The following is a 16,068-nucleotide window of genomic DNA, read 5'->3' as shown; positions in this document are numbered from 1 at the left end:
GGGCCCTCTGCCTTGCCTTGCCTTACCTTGCGGTGTGTGTGTGGCCTTCGGGCCCTCTGCCTTGCCTTGCCTTACCTTGCGGTGTGTGTGTGGCCTTCAGGCCTTCTGCCTTGCCTTGCCTTACCTTGCGGTGTGTGTGGCCTTCGGGCCTTCTGCCCTGCCTTGCCTTGCTGTGTGGGTGGCCTTCGGGCCCTCCGCCATGTCGTGTGTGTGTGTGGCCTTCGGGCCCTCCGCCCTGCCGTGTGTGTGTGGCCTTCGGGCCCTCCGCCCTGCCGTGTGTGTGTGTGTGTGTGTGTGTGTGTGTGTGGCCTTTGGGCTCTCTACCTTGCTACTAGGTCCCTGACCCAGCCTGGACTCTGACTCTGCTTGCCTGCCGCCTGCCCTGACCCAGCCGGGACTCTGACTCTGCTTGCCTGCCGCCTGCCCTGACCTAGCCTGGACTTTGACACTGTTTGCCTGCTGCCTGCCTAGACCCGGCCTGGACTTTGTCCCAGTGGGTGCTCTGCTCCATTTGCCAGCCATTGCCCAGCTCCGTGTGCTCCTGCCGCGGCACTTCTCTCCCGGCCATCATCGGGGGCCTTCCGGTTGCCCCTGTCTCTCTCCGCCTGGGGCCACCCTTCTGGGTGGTGTTCACGACACCGGACCATTGCTCAAGTGTAACAGTATTTTACAGTTCCCTCATATGTTTTGGGAGTAGTTTTTGAGAAAAAGTATATTGATAACATTTTTATGTTTTATTTATTTGAAATATTGGTATTCTAATTACCTACTATTCTAGGCACATTACAATGATAAACAAAGGTCTTTAAGATCATGAGAGGTCTTGAACGAGTAGATGTGACTCGGTTATTTACACTTTCGAATAATAGAAGGACTAGGGGGCATTCCATGAAGTTAGCAAGTAGCACATTTAAGACTAATCGGAGAAAATTCTTTTTCACTCAACGCACAATAAATCTCTGGAATTTGTTGCCAGAGGATGTGGTTAGTGCAGTTAGTGTAGCTGGGTTCAAAAAAGGTTTGGATAAGTTATTGGAAGAGAAGTCTATTAACTGCTATTAATCAAGTTTACTTAGGGAATAGTCACTGCTATTAATTGCATCAGTAGCATGGGATCTTCTAGGTGTTTGGGTAATTGCCAGGTTCTTGTGGCCTGGTTTGGCCTCTGTTGGAAACAGGATGCTGGGCTTGATGGACCCTTGGTCTGACCCAGCATGGCAATTTCTTATGTTCTTATGTTCTTAAGGTTGAAGAGACTCAAACAATTTGAAAGCTCTTAGGGCGTGTAATTTTCAACAGTGTTCATAAGTATGTGCACACAAGGTTATGCCTGTATTTTATAAACTGTGACGGGGCTGCCCAGAAAGTATACTTGTATGCTTCAGTGCATTTTTTAATGCAAGGAACTGCATATTTTCTATGCCTATTTCATAAAGGTACATGCACATATTTTATGTGCAAAGTGATTCTACGATATGTACGCATTTACCACAGTTAATTTGTGGAGACACTAACTCCACTTATGAAACTACTTGTGCAGCACCTTTAATCACCAGTTCACCAACACTTCCATCAGTTCACCCAGACCCTTCAACACTTCACCATGCTACACACCATTTAACCTAGACCTCCCATCCAAATACTGTAGATAAAAGGCAAGTGCAATTTTTTTTCTGCACCTCAATTAACAGATACAAAAGTGTGCATATAAGTTTGACAGTGTATGCATGTATACTGTTTACAAAATACTAACTTGTGCACAAACTGCTGAACCCTATCCCTGAATGCCCCAAACCACTGCCTTTTTTTTTGTTTGTTTATCCTTATGAGTGACATTGCTGGTGCACATATACTTTAGACTTTTACAAAATACTACTTGTATGTGTACCTACTACTTACGTGTTAGTTCCAATTTTGCATGCTGAATATTACTCCCTGTGACCGAGTATGCTAATTTTCCCCCTTAAACCTGTGTGGGACTAGTCTAGATGCCTGGTCCACCTTAATTCCCTTGAGAGAGAACTCTGTGGGCAGGGCCCAGCAGGGGACGAACGAGAACTGGGACCCAAGTGGGGATAGTCAGACCAGGCCCAGATCTGCTGGAGGCAGGCAGCTCCTGTGGAATAATGCTATCCAAACAATGAAGCTGTAACGAAGCTGTGAGTACTAAGGGAAACAGTACAAGACTGTGAGCAATGGAAGTACACTGTTATAAAGTTAAGACAGTCTACTAATGTTTGTTTGTTGAAGCTGCAAATAAAAGTTCAATATGCTTTTGAAAGGCTGGAGTCAGACTTAGTTTGTGCCTCCAGGCCTGGGGGGATCATTGTCCGGGTCCCACATATGGTGTCATTCTTGAGATATATTTTCTAAAGCATCGCACAGAGAAAAAGCCAAAGCCTCCAGAGGGAAGGAAGAAAAGTGTATATGTTTAAATTACAGAGAATTGTGAAGAGAACCTGTGGTTCTAAAATAGTACCTAACTCAGGGGCCTGTGGCTCCACGACAAATAACTCGCTGCGCGATGGTGCAACGTGCTGGGTGATGGTGCAATGTGGCACACAATGACACAACGCTGCACACGAAGCCACAACACTGCATACATTATGTGATGCAGCAGGCCGCCGATTAGAATAGACATGTCCCTCTTTTTATTGCGCGCATTAAAGAGAAGCCGTGCAAGCCTGTCTTGTGCGGTGTGTATAACTTGGGGAGATCGGTGAGAGTAAGGGACAGGCAAGGGGAGGGGGTTTCTAGGGAAGGCGGGAAAGAAGGCCAATAGGAAAAGGACCACCTCCAGAGGCGGTTGGGGTGGGGGGAGATGGGACAGGGGGGTATCCGGAGATCCCTGGGTTCTGAGACTTGGGTTTTTTCCTTCTTTATTTTCTGAAACCAAAGCAAACCAAAACAAAACAAAACTCAAAAGAAATGAAAAAAGGACACATACGAAATGACACAATTAACCATACAAAACTTTTTGCTGCACACACTCCTAGTTTCTTTATAGAACCATAAGAATAGGGTTTTTTAGTTTTCACAGAATCTGATTTTAGAGAATAGGAAAGTCTGAACAGCTGAGCACCACTGGGCCTGAATTTATATGACTGCATTATTCCAGCCTTGGAGAAACTTAGGGCCTCATTTTCTAAAGTATCCCAGGCCTGCAATGCTTTAGGTAATGAGGGGCGGGGGGGGGGGGGGGGGGTGTCAACCCAGGGGGGCGGTCCTGCGCTAGCTGGCAGCAATCGCACCGCTGCGGTTTGTAATCAGTAGGGGGTACTACCTAGTCGGACAAGAGATTGATATAATTGTGCGATACTTATTCTTTCCTGTTCTTCAGTTTGAGAGAATCCCTCAACCTTCACCTGGAAGTCATCTGCCATGCTATCTTTAGACAAAGTACATATATAATATTTTAAATGCAGATATCCATAGACCTGTTTAGTGTCCTAAGCAAACTGAGAGATCAGATCCTGAAAAGTCAAGACATCTCCATCTGCATCAACTGCATGAGCTATGTGATGTACCTGTATGTAAATGGCTACCTGATTTAAAAAAAAACAAAAAAACCCCCGATTTTCTTGTATTGGTAAAAATATAGATTCCCTGGCACTATATGTTCTAGTTTCACACAAAGATTAGCCAAGGCTTCCTCTAAGGCGCAATGCAGGTGGCAGCTTTAAGAAGTTGGCATGGAGGATTTATCTAAGATGCAGAGGAGTTACTAACTAGGTATTCCCAGTATCGAGGGCTATAATACAGAATGCCTCGTGTGGCATGGAAAGGATTAGCTGTGTAACACCTCTCATTATACTCCTTTAGTCGAGGAGAGCATTTCCCTCGTGCCAGGCCCCCCAACATATACCTGATGGGTATTCTTGCTCTTTTACCCCACCAAATAATGTGGGAACACATAGCATAACAGGTTGACATCTCTTTTTTGGAACTGTAAGGGTGTGTTCTCCAGCACAAAAAAGAGGTAATCTCAGGCGACATGATCAAAAGCCTTCTCAGTGTCAAAACTTATCAAAAGAAAAGGCATGACAGAACTTTTACTTCTGTTCAGGAGGGACAAAACCTTCCACACATTTAAAAAAAAATAAAAAATTGTCTTCTCACAAATCCCATGGTCTTCAGCCACTAAACTTGGCATTGAAAGCGCTAGTCTATCTGCGAGAATATTTGCCAGGAGTTTCAACTCGAAATTTTGCAGAGATATAGGACTGTAGGATTCCACTTTTTGGCAGCATGGTGATTAGAGCCTTGTTAGAGTCAATAGAGAAAATGTTGTAGCTCTTTAAGATATGCAAATATGGCCTTCAAAGGTAAAGGGACACAGGTCTGCAACATTTTATAGAACTCTCTCCCCCCCCTCCCCATTAACATTAGGGTCAGGCGCCTTTTAGAGAGGAGTCTTCTGTATCCCCAACTGAATCTCCTGAGTAGTGATCGGAGCATTCAGCACCTCCATTGAGAGGTTGTAAACCATGGGAGTGCAAGCCTCAGAAAAAGCGTCTCTGACTTCCTCATTGATAGGTTCTCTGGAACAGAGCTATATAAAATAATTTAGGAATGCATTTTGAAGTCCTGCTGTAGAGTTAATCACTGATTTCTTTTGCCTCTAATTGCTGCAGTATATTTGGTGCCCATCTTACTCTTGACCATTGATGCCAGACGTTTGCCTGTCTTATTCCCAAATTGGTATAATTGCTGATTGTAGTAGAACATAGATTTCTGTGCTCTTTGGTGAATTAGCGAGTCAAATGCTGTTTGGGAACAAATAAAATTAGCTCTCGCCTCCTCTGTAGATTTTCCCATCATCTGTAGCATGTCAGGACGTACCTGGTTCTCTAATCTTATTATTTTCTTGTCCATATTGTTGTGGTTCTCTGAAAATAGATGTTTAGAGCCAACAGCTGTAGAGAAAAAGTTCTTTATTTAAATGTTATAAAATAATATAAATATTAAATAAAACGGTGCCTTTTGGAGAAGCAGAGTTCCACGCAAGGCATCACCATAAATTCCCTCTCAAATAATTATACTGATAACACAGCTTTATATAGAATTTTTACTTGTATATTTTCATCCCCAAACTAGGTTACATAATTGTCAAATTTTCTGTGACTGGCTTTCTATTATAAACAAATAATCTGAATGGCCATATGGTAATTTGCTTTCAGCCTCCATACTAATTATACTTGCCTCATATGTAAATGATGTTATCTATGGCTCACAATTAGTTGGTATGTCAACTGTTCTTGAAAATTCAAGAATGTTCTATAACAGTGGTCCCCAACCTTTTTTGCACCAGGGACCGGCTTCAAGCAAGACCATTTTTCCATGGCCCGGCAGGGCGGGGCAGGGGCGGGGCTTTGGTCATATGAGGGCGGGGTTATGGAGGGGGTTGGATTTTAGTGCACACTTATCATTTAATTATGACATTTATAATGTGAATGTGACTCAACTCACCATAGTTTCTCATATGCATGGCACACTGACCCATGATCGTCACGGGGCTAGATGTAAAAGTACAGTTTGTATCCACGGTAACCCCCCTGACCCACAATAATGGATGTAAAGCAGGATTATGACATTCCCCATACAACTCACCCTACAAAAAAGATATTCTGGTTCTGGTGACATCTCAGTAACAGTAACTCAAACTCCTTCTACTTCCAGGCTCAATAGCCCTACTTATGAAAAGACAGCAGTTTACCACCAATGCATGTCCTCTTGAGAAAACAAAACAAATAAGACCGATACAAACGCTTACATGCTAGCAAAATATTTCATCTCGGTAACAGACACAGAACCGACCTAACATACTCCCAGGATCTGTAGTAATGCACATAAACTAATCCGCACACAGTTACACCTGTATTATGGAATACACTCAAACAGGAGCAACCCTATCTATGAAAAGGCAACACTACAAATATTAAATCAGGTCCTAAAAACCAATACACCTCTTATTAGGAAAACAGAACTAGCAAGCAGCTATAGATCCCCACACAGAAATAATTGTAAAACTATACTAATAAGCAGAATAAATGTTTCAAAACAGCTATGAACAGAATAACATCCAACAATTAAAAACTCATAAAAACTATTAAACATTCTCCAAACACCAATAAAATATTTCAAAAAAGCAGACATCACACAATTAAAATGGCAGTCAAGAAAAATAAACTTAAAAAGCCACTTTTACTTACCACCTCCAGCAGCTGTCCTACTCCCCTTCCCTGCAGGCCATGGCACATACCAGAAGCAGCAGTAGAAGCTAAGCTCCAGACTTATGGTCCTCTTCCTTAGTGCCCATGACTCACACACACACACCATACCAGTCATGCCCCCATGACCAGTTTCTGTCTCTCACACACCAATCATCTCCCAAACAGTCTTTGGCACACACACACCAGTCACCTTCCTGAACAGTTTCTCTCATGCCATACACACACACAGGCTTCCCACTCCCGTGTTCTACTTACATATATGGGCTTCTCACTCTCATAATCACTTTCTCTGTCACACACACACACACACACACACACACTCACCAGTCTCTCACTCCCATGTTCTCTTTCAGATATACAGGCTTCTCCCTCCCATGATGTGTCTCACACACACCCAGGTTTCTCACTCCCATGCTCACTCTTCACATGTACAGGCTTCTCATTCCCATAATCACTTTCTTTCTCTCTCTCTCACACACACACACACACACACCAGTCACCTGATCTCTCTCATGCATATACACACATACACACACATACACAGACTTCCCACTCTCATGTTCTCTTTCAGATATACAGGCTTCTCCCTCCTATGCTGTGTCTCACACACACCCAGGTTTCTCACGCCCATGCTCACTTCTCTTCACATGCACAGGCTTCTCATTCTCTCTGTTACACACACACCAGTCTCTCTCATTTCCATGCTCACTCTCCACGTGCACAGGCTTCTCATTCCCTGAATCACATTCTCTCACATTCACACACTCCAGTCTTTTTCTCTCACACACACCGTCACCTTACCAAGCAGTCTCTCTCTCTCATGCATGCACACTCACCCAGGTTTCTCACTCCCATGCTTTCTTTCACCCCCACAACACCAGGCTTCTTACGCCCATGCTTTCTCACATACCCAGACTTCTCACTTCCATGCTTTTTCTCTCTCACACACACACACATCAGTCACCTCCCTGACTAATGTCTCACACTCTCACATACACATCAGTCATCTCCCTGAGCAATCACTTTCATTGTCTCTCACATACATATACACACACACACACACTCACACACACATCAGCTCTCTGACCAGTCAATCACACACATGCTGGCTGCCTGCTTCTCTCTCTTTCTCTCACTCACTTCCTCTCCTCTCCCCCCCGAGCACAAACGGTAGCTGCACCTCCTCCTCCAGCCCCGCAGGCCAAGAAAGAAGAATCCCATCGGCCGCGGGAGGCTCACGTTGCTGTCTCCTTTACCTATTATCAGCTGCTTCGATTGCTCGGGGGCCGATGCTACTGTCGCCGCTGCTATTTTTTTCATGCGGCACGACTCTTTCTCCTTCCCGCGCACCGCGTATCACTTCCTGTTCCGGGTCAGAGGGGGGGGGGGGCGGGAAGAAGAAAAGGCCAGCCGCGGATGCCACAGCTTTTTTTTTTTTGCACCGCTGCCGTGCCCGCTGGGATAGCCCAGCGGCAACGGCAGCAGGGAAGGAAGAGCAGCGGGAGAGACCGGGAGCGCGTGACACACCTGCCGGTGCTTGGCGGTGCCGCGGACCCGCAAAAATCTCCCACGGCCCGGTCCCGGTCCGCGGACCGGTGGTTGGGGACCCCTGTTCTATAATATTAGATGGAATGTCAACTGGCCTCATGTCTGTTCTATAACCTTATAGCTCAGCATCTTATCTAACTTACAGCACCTGTGTGTCTAAGAAAACAAGTTCAAGGATAAAGCACAAATGTCATGCTTATGTTAGAAATTATAAAACCGCCTATGATCAAAAATAAAAAATTTAGGAGTGTTGCATTTGGCAGTCCGCAGGCTGCTCCTGCGAACCGCCGCACTCTCTTTCACCGGCTGGGCCAGTCCAGCTGCCTCTCAACGCAGTGAAACATCACCATCTAGCCAGGTGACAGGACATTACTCCCTGATGCAGCGGGATGCTGCCAGTAGGATGCCGCCAACAGCACGTGCCATGCCTTCGCTTAGGCACCCATGCATACCATTTCCTAGCATTTAAAGGGACAGAGGCAGGAAAGTCCCCATGGCCCCTAGATATAACATCATCATCAGAGCTGCCCTATATAAAGGCAGCTCCCCAGAAGCAACTTACTTCAGCAATGGGTTCAGCTATCGTGAGTAGTGCGTGCTCCTTCCTAGCTTGTTTCAGTCTTTATCTTCAGCCTGTTCCAGTCCTCGACTTCAGCTTGTCCCAGTTCTCAGCTCCATCTACTCAAGTCCTTGCCTGCCCAACCTGATCCCACCTTGCCTGTCGGCCCTATCCATTCCTCTTTTTCTTCCTCGAATGGATACTTGGTTTGACCTCTGTTCATCTGTGGGGAAGGTGTCTCCAGGTAAATGTCCCTCCAGGGGACCTTTCCTTCCTGTGATTACCTCTCGAGGGCCTTTCCTCTTGGGTTGTATTGTTGGTAAAGAAATTTCTCAGTCTTGTAACTAAGCAATTATCTTTTATTAAGTAAAAGTAGGAAATAAGAGACAGTTGAGAATGCGAGAAATATAGTAGGTTCTCGGGAGTAGATTGAGACAGTTCCAACAATGACTTGCCTCAGAATCTACTCAAATGATACATGGCATACTGCTTTCTTATATACAATCGTTGATAGCAAAGTGCTTTACTATTTTTTTTCTTTTCCGGGACTTCCATATAAGAGATGGAAAAATACTGAATCTTCTCTAAAACTATGGCTAATGTTAAAGGTTGCCAAGTGTCTTATCTGAGATATACTTTTTCTCTACACTGGCTTCTGGCCTTGGGCTGCTCATGTTTCTCACAGAAATGCCTGTTTTTCACTTGTGCTCCATTTTTGCTGAGTTAGTCCTTTTATTATTTATTATTTAATCCAGACTATCTTCACCTCTGCCTGGACTCTGGATATGCCTCATTGCTGCCTGCTCTTGACCTCTGCTTGGACCCTGGATATGCTTGACCACTACCTGCCTCTGACTTTTGCCCTGACCTTGAGACCTCTACTTGCCACCTGCCTATGACCTTCGCCTGGCCTCAGACCATACCTCCAGTCATCAGTAGAGACCCTTGCCTAAATTCTGCTAGCCCTGACACCTAAAGGCTCAACCCGAGCCATGTGTGTCCGGGTGCACAAGCAGAGATATGCTGGAATTTTAAGCCATGCACGCATTTACATGCATAAGACTTAAAATATGCCTCGTGTGCATCAGCATGGTCCTGATTCTAAGAGGTTGCTCAAACTGCCTCATGTATCTTCCATTGGACTTTGCCAGCTTTACACGCATATGTAAGCGGATTTTAAAACATGCTCTCGTGAGGGGCATTCCCAGTTTTTTTTAATTAATCCACAGGTTTGCCCAGTCAATTTTGAGGTCATACAGACCCCTCTGGTTCTTCATCCTGAACACCCACCAGTGGACATGATCCCTTATCCTGTCATGTAAACCGAAAAGCGTGAGATCTGCAGACTTGTACCTCATCAGGAGCAGTAGTAAAATTATGTAGCTTTCAAGCTGCCATGCGCTGCAGCCTCTGGTTTTAAAATACGGACTTTGCCGCAGAATGTTCATGCTCCACCTGCAACTCCTCCCCTTTTCCGCCCCCTTTCTGTTACTTGCGCATGAGTATATACACCTGTAACTTCCGGCTTTTAAAATACATGGCGCTCGCACGCAGCCCACATACTTACATATATGGGCTTTTTAGCAAGAGCAATGCTTTTAAAATTTGGTCCTAGGTGAAAACACTAAAAGATAATCATTCTGAGACAGGGATGCACGTGCCTGAGATACATACGTATAATCACGCTCAGTCCAGTATAGGATATGCCATGCATCTAATGGGCCTAGTTGTTTATAAAGTAAAGAAATACCTTTATGTGAGATTTATTTATTTGTTCATTTTTATATACTGACATTCAAAAATATATCACATCGGTTTACATGACAAATAAAAGCTAAAACATTCAATAAAAGCGAAACAGGAATAAGGACATTATAAAACAATAAAACATCATAAATTCAGTCAATTTCTAATGCATAAATCTGTAACAACATAAGAGGTCATTTGTCATCATGACCTGTAAAATTCTAATAAATAAGGAATGTAATTAAATATTAAAAACTAAAAGAAAGTGCATACAATTCCTAAAATACTGATAAACAAATACAAATATAAGCATGAATTAAAAAGGTAAAATTAAAATGATGCTAAGTGAAGGCTTGTTTAAAAAGGCATTATACTAGCAAAAGATCATGCACCATATGTTGTGATCCTGCCCGCGAGGAGCGTGGGCAGGCTCTTACCTTCACGGCCAGTCAGGCCACTGACGCTGCTGCTTCTCTCTCCCTGAATCAGCTGGGGCCGTCCCCGCAGCTGTTGCCATGCGGCTGGCTCCTCTGTTGCTGTTTCTACCTTCCCCCGACGTGCTGCTGCGATCCCTGGACCTTCAGCCAGCAGGGAGGCTGTCCCTGCCGGTGCCTGCTTCAACCCCGGTCCTCGCCCGGCAGGGAGCCGTCCCTGCCGGTGCCTGGAGCTTCTCGCAGCTCCCTGCAGCCAGCACTTCTCTCTTCAGCCTTGCAGCGTGGAGCGGTGCCTGCAGCCTGCTACGGCTCCCTGCTTCCCCTGCAGCCAGCCTTACCTCTCTCTGCTTCTTCCTGCTTCAGTCCTTGTGGCTGGGAGCTGCTCCAGCCCAGGGCTGCTCCGCTGCGTCGCTGGGCCTTCCACGTGGCTGAGGACGCCACCAGCTTCCAGCTCTTCGCTCCAGCTCCCTAGGGCGCGGGCGTGCGCCTCTCTGCTCCTCTTCAAGGGCCAGCCAGGTGTGGCCCCCTGCTGACCCCTCCCTGGGCGTTGTCCTCATCAGCCCTACAAAAGGGCTCAGCGTCCAGTCTATCTTTGCCTTCGCAAGGAGTTGGTCACTCCTGAGATCCTTTGCTCCAGGAAGTCGTCCGTGTTCCAGCACTTCTGCAAGGTCCTGTGTTTCTTGTTCCCTGTTGGAGCTCCTTGTCCAGTCCTGATGTCTGCCTTCTGTTCCAGTCCTGACGTCCGCCTGCTGTTCCAGTCCCAAGGTCTGTCTCTTGATCCAGTACCCGTGTTCCAGTCCTGATGTTACCTGCTGTTCCAGATGTCCTTGTTCCAGCCCTGAGGTCTGTCTTAGTACTTGTTCCTGACCCTGATGCTTTAACCTGCCTTAGGCTGCCAGGAGTGCAGCAAACCTGCCTTAGGCTGCCAGGAGTGCAGCAAACCTTGCCTTTGGCTGCCAGGAGTGCAGCAAACCTTGCCTTTGGCTGCCAGGAGTGCAGCAACCTGCTTCTTCCCTGTGCTCTCCCGCTCTCAGCATGGTCTGCGACCAGCCTTCCAGGGCTGTGTAGGGCGCGCATGGGACAGGGTGGTCCGCGACTCAGTCCCGCGGGTGGCCTGAGTAGGGCGCCCTGAGGGACAGTGCCCATGTCTTCCTTCAGCCCTCGTTCCTGAGTCCACCTCTGTGCATCCAGTACCTCGTCCTGAGTCCACGTCTGTGCCTAAGTCCACGTCTATGCATTCTGCACCTCGTTCCTGAGTCCACGTCTTTGCCTGAGTCTACGTTGTTCCTGAGTCTCGTCTGAATCCATGTTCCAGTCTTCGCTGCCCTGGCCTCCATCCGGCCTGCCACTTCGTGCCGTACCCTGCGGCAGGTCCGAAAGGGCTGGGAACGGTCGGAGGACTGTTCTCAAGACCAACATTGCGTTGTTGGGTCTTCCGAAGCGTGCAGGTCCGGAGGAGGGCCTGTCTTCCAGTCATCACTCCAGCCTTGCTCCCGTCCAGCCCATGCTCGGGCATGCCACGCCTCCCGCGGCACCTCTTCAGAGTTCCTCTGGGGTCGAGCCGTGGCCCAAGGACACACATCTCCCAGGAGTGGGATCGCTCTCCTAGCGCTCCACAACACCATATTTAGGTCACGTCCAAGAATAAAAGCCCAGGTTGCAGATCTCGTAGTTTCTTGAGATTAGCATAAAAAGCTGTTGCTTCCTGTTCAGAGGGAATTTATTTTCTGAATATCACATCTTGCTCTTTTTACAGATATAATGCCTCTTTCTTGTGTGTGTTGGACTGGTTCTGTTTAAATAAAAAGTTTTTTTTTTTGTTTTTTTTTAAAGCAGAGTCATAAGTACTAGGGGCATATACATTACAAAGAATTATTGGGGCCCCTAAAAGAAGAACTTGTATAATAATATATCTGGCCCTGGGATCCTTAATGAGTATCTCCATCTGGGTCAAAATAGCAACACCAGCCTTTCTGGAACCAAAGGAGATCCAATACACTTCTCCAAGTCACCAACTTTGCAGTTTACTATGTTCCAAATTGCTTATGTGTGCTTCTTGGATCATAGCGATATCAGTCTGGTGACTCCTTAATATCTTGAGCCATTTCATTTGGTGATCCCGGACCTGCTACATTCCATGAGATGATTCTAATGCCCTCTGTACTAAAGGGGAGAAATAAATGCCCAAAGTTTAGAAAGTATTGAAAGTCAGGACCACCTCACTACCTTGAGGCAAGTCCTTCAAAGAATATTCTAAGATCCCCCACACATATATAGGAATAATACTCAAGTTCTTCTTTTAGTCGCTCTAGCCTCTTCAGATCCCTAAATCTACACTTCTTCCCTTCCCCCATCCAGAACATCCCCACTCCCCAACCCCCACCCCATCTCCTCCCACACCTGCTAGCACCTATGCTCCTTCCCAACTCCCATCCTTACAAATGGAACGGAGAAACCCCCCCCCCCCCCCATCACGAGGGCAATAACATTATCAATGCTATGGGGTAACCCCTCACTACCCTCATACCAAATCAACAGTAGAAAATATAGCAAAGAACACCAAAAACAAGAGAGTGTCTGCTGACTGACACAGAATCGCTGAAAAGATAACATGCAAAACTCTTTTCATCTTATTTGTCTGCAAAGGAGATTCAATGGTCTGTCAAAAAATCAAGTAGGTGTTGGCCTGCTAGCTTCAATGGCCAGAAGTTTCTTCTTTGAGTGAGAACCAGACACCACATCTCAACTGCAATCAGGGGAAAATACTCTCCAGGTCCCAGAAGCAGATCCATCATTGAGATATTTGTGCCAAGTAATTACTTTCCTGCAGCGTCCAAAAAGAAAAACAAAATTCCAGAAAAAAGTAGCACTAAGAAAAATGATGTGCAAGAATCATTGCATGAATTATTCCTGCTCCTTAAATTTTTCTTTTTGAGCTACTGAACAAGAAGGGCAATTTTCAAATACATTAACCTGGGTAAATAGTAATTTGCAGGGGTAAAATGGCTGCACTAAAAGCCGGCTCTTCTCTAAAATGCCCATGGGCTGCAGAGTGTGTATACTTCTACCTGCCTTAAAAAGAGGTGTTTATGTTGGGGGAGGAAAAACAACACACGTCCCTTCAATTTTTCAATGCATGCGCATTATTTTGCAGCTCTCCCGTCAGCCCCCACAAACAGCAGGTGCAAAGTGTCCAGATTCTTAATACACAGACTCTGCTCATGTGAATAAAAAAAACATAATGTGGCTGTCTGCTCTGTGAAAATTTCCCTAAAGTGCACATGTTAAAGGCACCCAAGCAGGTTGTACTGTGTGGGATATTTGCAAAATTGTTCCAATGAAAGACAATTTTAAAAGCCATTTACCTGAAAAACTGGTATTTGCATTAAAGAATGCATAGGATTAAACAAGGGGATCTCTGAGGGGGTGATGGGAATTGTAAAGCAAACTAGATAGGCAATAGTGGTCTTGCTGAGGTAAGTTCCTACCAGTTTTGTACACTGGGAGTGATTTTTGCCCATTCTTCCTGGCAGATTTGCTCCAGGTTGTTCAGGTTGGTTGAATGACACTTATGGCCTGCAATGTTCAAACAGTGCCACAGATTCTTGATTGGATTGAGATCTGGACTTTGACTTGGCTATGGTAGAGATTCACCTTTTTGTTATTCCATCACTCCTGTGTTGATTTGGCCTTGAGCTTGGGATCATTGTCCTGCTGAAAGGTGAACTTTCTCCCAAGTTTTAGTTTTTTAGCAGACAGAAGCAGGTTGTCTTACAGTATCTCCCTGCATGTTGCACCATCCATCCCTCCTTCAATTTTAACAAGATGCCCAGTCTCTGCTGAGGAAAAGCATCCCTACAACATGATGCTGCCATTCCCATAATTTACTGTTGGGATGGTGTTTGCTGAAGAATGGGCAGTGTGTTAGGTTTGTGCCACACAACACACATAGCATTTTGAATTTTGGCCAAAAAACTTTGTGTCTCATCTGACCACAAAACCTTATCCCACATTTTAGCTGGGTGACTCTGCTGCTTTCTGGCAAACTCCAGACATGTTTTGATGTGCTTTTTCTTCAGTAATAGCTTCTTCCTAGCCACCCTCCCATGCAGGCCATTGTAAGCAGAGTTCTTGATATGGTTGACTGGTGCACCTCCATTCCAGTCCCAGGCACTGAACTCTGTAGCTCCTTCAAAGTGTTTGTTCACCTCTCTGTGTCATCTCTTACAAGTCTCCTTCTTGCTCTGACACTGAGTTTTGAGAGATGGCCTTGTCTAGGCAGGGTCTGGGTGGTATGATGCATTTCCTCACAACTGATCCAACAGTGCTCACTGGGATATTCAAGCCCTTGGATATTATTTTGTAGATTTTTCCTATCTTGTGCATGTTGATAACTTTATCTTTAATTTCCTTAGAATCTCTGGTCTTCATTTTCACAGCTTACCTTCAAATTCAGAATCTGACCAATGGTACTGGAAATAGGGGGTCTTTTATCCAGAAAAGCTGACCTTTTATTAATGATTCACAGGTAGAGGCCAATTGTAAGCCAATTGTTAGGGTAATATCTTTTAGAGATGTGAATCGGATTCCGGTTCCGATTCACATTGTGGTTTTTTTTTTCGTCCGGCCCGATCGCGGTTTTGTTTATAGGCTGCGCCTGAGCCAATAAACAAAAAACCCACCCCGACCTTTTAAAACTAATGCCTTAGCTTCCCCCACCCTCTCGACCCCCCAAAAAACATTTTACAGGTACCTGGTGGTCCAGTGGGGGTCCCGGGACCGATCTCCCACTCTCGGGCCGTCGGCTGCCACTAATAAATTGGCGCTAATGGCCTTTGCGCTTACCATGTGACAGGGTATCCGTGCCATTAGCCGGCCCCTGTCACATAGAGGGAGCACTGGATGGCCGGCGCCATCTTTAAAAATGGCACGGGCCATCCAGTGCTCCTACCATGTGACAGGGGCCGGCCAATGGCACGGATACCCTGTCACATGGTAAGGGCAAAGGGCCATCGGCGCCATTTTGATTAATAGCAACCGATAGCCCAAGAGCGGGAGATCACTCCCGGGACCTCCACTGGACCACCAGGTACCTGTAAAACGTTTTTGGGGGGATCGGGAGGGTGGGGGAAGCTAAGGGATTAGTTTTAAAGGGTCGGGGTAGGTTTAGGGGTTATTTTTGAGTGCCGTTTTTCCCGCCCTCCCCCAAAATGATGAGAACCCCCATGAACAATATCATGGGGTTTTCTTATCGTTTTGGGGGAGCCCCCAATTTCTGATGATTTTGAAAATATCGTACGATATTTTCATTTGTCGAAGCCCGATTCACATCCCTAATATCTTTCATCTGTGTAAACTTGGAGCTTCCACAGCACAAGGGTTGAATACTTATGCAAGCAGTATTTTTCAGTTTTTAACTTTATGTTACAAAAAATGCAGAGAAATAATGAATTGAGACTTTGAAATTTTACTTAAGAGCATATTGGTTTGCAATAAGCATACTGTGGAACAATCTATGTACGTGTCATTTGTAATCCACACAAATCTG

At 45.7% G+C, this 16,068-nt stretch overlaps 1 protein-coding gene across 1 annotated transcript in view; it reads left to right on the top strand.

Annotated features, from left to right (window-relative positions):
- The window catches only part of LOC115098474 (mucin-2-like), a 105,219-nt gene that overhangs the window by 6,379 nt on the left and 82,772 nt on the right, over positions 1-16,068 (top strand). The window lies entirely within an intron of this gene.

The sequence above is a fragment of the Rhinatrema bivittatum genome, chromosome 1, assembly GCF_901001135.1.
Source record: "Rhinatrema bivittatum chromosome 1, aRhiBiv1.1, whole genome shotgun sequence".
Classification (NCBI taxonomy): domain Eukaryota; kingdom Metazoa; phylum Chordata; class Amphibia; order Gymnophiona; family Rhinatrematidae; genus Rhinatrema; species Rhinatrema bivittatum.
The sequence above is the reverse complement of the archived record's forward strand: the minus strand, read 5'-3'. Positions and strand labels throughout refer to the sequence as shown.